This window comes from Trachinotus anak, unplaced genomic scaffold (genome assembly GCF_046630095.1).
Source record: "Trachinotus anak isolate AG129_WGS33_773 ecotype Australia unplaced genomic scaffold, CSIRO_AGI_Tana_v1 ptg000015l, whole genome shotgun sequence".
In the NCBI taxonomy this organism is placed as follows: domain Eukaryota; kingdom Metazoa; phylum Chordata; class Actinopteri; order Carangiformes; family Carangidae; genus Trachinotus; species Trachinotus anak.
The window spans coordinates 15,628,521-15,632,500 of NW_027273866.1; positions in this window are offsets into that span (position 1 = coordinate 15,628,521).

Sequence of the window (3,980 nt, forward strand, 5' to 3'; positions counted from 1 at the left end):
TCTGTTTTCTCCAGCCCTCTTCTCCTTTCTAATCTCTGTTCCGATGTCTTAATTCTGAGAATAAGACTGAGCAATGACAACAAGAACAACAAAAACACACTTCACCCCCTTGTAATTGCTGGTGGAGATTTCAAGTTTCAGGTCTTTGGCCCAAAGCGCTGAGGGAAACACAGAGCAGATTAGAGATTACAGAAAGTATCTTGTGTTATTTTTAAGTGTTTTGAGAGAGTTGAACTAAATCTGAGGCAGCAGATGGTTCGTTAGATTTAGCTACAAACGTGGATTTACAGCTTGTTTGTGTTGCTGTTTATTAGCTGTAGTCAAGAATCAAGGCCATGTTTACTTCAGCTTCACTCTTTCTTCACTTTGCTTGTGAATTATGGGCAAATTCAGAATGGTTCATTAAATGTTCCTGAGTATCATTCATAGTGACTTTAATTAATTCACAAATAAGTTACAAAGAAATTTAAATGGCATTTAATGTACAACAAATTGTATTTTTTAAATCATTTTAATGGCATTTGTAATCTCAACAGATTTAGGACGTTTCAGCGTAATGCAGCACCTGCTGTGCAGTACCTTTATTCATAATATTGCTTCAATACCTTAGAAGGTTTTATCTTGTTCCCATTGGCTGCTTACTCACTTTTTCCTGAGCACAGTTGTTAAAATGAAGGTTATCATAGCTTATTATGAATTGTCTTATAAAGGATGTAAGAATAGTGACATTGGCCAGTGCTGTGAAAGAAGACTTCAGGTCTAATATGGGTATGAATGAACAAAATCATACTTGTGCAGTGCAGCACAGGCTGCAGTGGGTAGTTGGCTTTTTAGCATCATCCATGGATGACTGGGGAAGAATCTTTCCACCACAAAGATGCAAAGTGATCACACACAAAATGACCTCAGAGATGAAAAGTAACCACACAAAAAACTACAAAGATTGAAAATGATTAAAGGGACAAAGGAAATGATCACAAGAAGATGCAACAACATAAAAAGAGCCACAGGATAAGAGCAAAGAGACTCAAGACAAACACCAGATGAAAAGTTTCAAAGCGCTTGTTCCACCGACAGACAGCCTGGGCCGGGGACAGGCGGCCCGAGCCGGGGACAGACAGCCTGGGCCGGGGACAGGCGGCCCGAGCCGGGGACAGACGGCCCGGGCCGGGGACAGACGGCCTCCCTCTCTGCGGCTCTGAGTTGGATGCGGGAAGACGAGTGTTGATGCTGGAGCGTCATTACCGCGCTTTCTCAGTCTCCTAGCAACAGGAAACATCTGCCTCCGCACGGACCAATGAGGGCGCAGGAGGAGCGGCGTGCGCCGCGGCTCTGGACCAGATATTTCAGGAGGCGGAGAGCAGTGAGCGTCTCACCCCGGAGGAGCCGGAGCCGTCTGCCCGTCTGCCCGTCCGTCTGTCTGCGGGAACCGACCCACGGAGGCTCTCACTGACTTCAGGCCGAGCAGGAAGCGTCGCTGAACCGGTGCGGGAGCGGAGGACATCACCGGAGAGGAAGAGTGTGAGCGGGATTTACTGAGCCGGAGCCGGGCGCAAATATTGACAGGTAGGAGGCTTTCACGGATATTTAACGGGTTCAGTGGTCGTAGTATTCACATGTAGCCGGAAACCACAGCTCCTCCTTTTACTTATGATGCTGCCTTCAAACACAGAGGAATGAAAGGGATTTACATTATTAAAACAACAATAAATCCCTTTAAATTACATTTTAAAAGGAGAATTAACACAAAATGAAAGTGCAAACAGCAGAGAGATAACAGGCCAGAAAAGCACATTTCTAACTAAATATATATATAGTATAAAGTATGTATCAAAACATTTATTATAAGGCAAGAAAGTTAAAACATCATGCTGCTCCTAATTGAATTATTTTGATCTTTTATGACACAATAAGTGTAAATTCCCTTATTTTGAAGATAAATACTTAGTTAAAATCAACTGGATTAAGTGAAAAATTCACTGTGTAAAAGCTCAGGGCTGTTTTCTTAGTTTCTTAGCTCACAAAAAGCTGATATTTTGCAGAATCTGTGTAAACTAAAAGTCTATTAAATCAAGATTCTTATAGTTTAGTCACGTTAAAATTCAGTTGCTCTTCCTCTTAAAAGTTTCTTTATCTGAGGACGTTTCCCCTCAATCTTAATCAACCTAAAGGTGGTTTGAAGGTGGGATTGTGATGTCAAACATACTTCTGCCTTTAGTGGAAATATTTGCTGCAAAAGGAGACACAGCAAGTGTTGCATGCACACAAACACACACAGACAGACACACACTTCCCACGCATGCAGCCTCTCTCTGCTCACGCTCATCCATCAGCGCGCATCCTTCTCCCACAGATGAAATATTCAGGCGGCAGTTGGATGTGAAAAACTGTGTGAGTCACTGCAGCAGCTTCAGGGGAGCGACGTGAATGTTTTGCAACGATAAAGCTTCCCACTCTGAGTTTATGATTGATTTATGGCATCTTAAATAACCCCCCCCCCTCCACACACACACACACACACACGCTATACACACAAAACTACACATTCAGTAACACACTCCACCCTCTCATCTCTCCTCCCTTTGCTCTTTCTTGAATTCAGATGAGCCTCTGAGGGCAGCAGATTTTTTGTTTGCTTGGTTTTAGCAGCCAACAAATGAACACATTATGTAACAACAGTGTTGCACCAAATCAGGATGTGATACAGCAAATACAATGAAATGCTCAATATTAATAATAATAATAGCACAGGAAACCTAATTTATAGCCCATAGATTTAAAATAAATAAATAAAATAGTTCATTCTTTTAAAAATCTTTTTAGGTCCTATTATCTAAATTCATTTTTTTCATTTTATTTAAATTATTTTCCCTTTTCCCACCAACACATAAAAGCTATTTTGTCAGACCTTTACTTGTATGTAAAAATCGAATTTCAAATTATTTTGCTCCTTTGAAAATTAAAATAGGAGATATCAAGTTTTAAGAAGAAGAGATAAAGTCAAATTTAGACACCAAATCACAGGACAGCAGTGTTTGTAGTTCCTGTGTTCATGCTCAGACATGTTGGTCCTGTCTCCTCCTCTTCCTCATCCTCTTCCTCCTCCCTGGGCCTGTTTCCTCCTGCAGGAGCCTGAGGGCGATGTGGAGGCTCAGATCAACTCAGACGCACTGATTCCAACTCCAGTCAGAGAGCTGAGCACCGGCTGTGGCCCATCAGCAGCAGGTAATAACCATATAACCTTATTTACAGGTGCTGCAAAGCAGCATCGTTCAAACAGGCAATAAAAAGATTTGAATTGATTACCTATTGGTAAACATGATGAGATAATGATGATGAGAATCCTCGTGGCTGCTCATAATAAGCTTTATTTAAATGCCAGTTGAACCTTTTTGATAGTCTGTCTTGCTTCAATGGAAAATGGAAAATATTTAATATATTTGCTGTTGATGGTTTTTAAATTTTGAGAAATACTGATTTCCTGAAGAAAATCTAGTGATATGCTAATTAGAGTCTTCAAATTTCTGATTCTGTTCACAGCTGACTTTAAAAACATTTAATTTAGTTCTGTAGAACACCAACAGAAACTTGCTGTTGTCAGCTGTTTCCCAGCTGTTTCCCAGCTGTTTCCCAGCTGTTTCCCAGCTGTCCTTCTGGTTGATTTAAAGTCTACTCTGTGGTTTCTTGCCTCCAGCGGTCCCTTCCCTGTGAGAGAGACCAAACCATTCAACAACGTCGAAAGTTGCTTACTTCAAGAGGAAATATGCGGAGGAGGAGGATTTACACCGAGGCCTACATGGATATTTTCAAAAAGTATGAACCTGTTCTTTTCTTTTCATTGCATACATCTTTCTTCAGCTGTTTAGGGCCGACCTTCAGTGTGATTTGATTTGCTGTGTTGAGGAACCCTGACCCATCTGAACTGTTTATCTATCTCCTCCATCTGTACTTTTTTTCCAGTTACATTCATTTCACTCTTT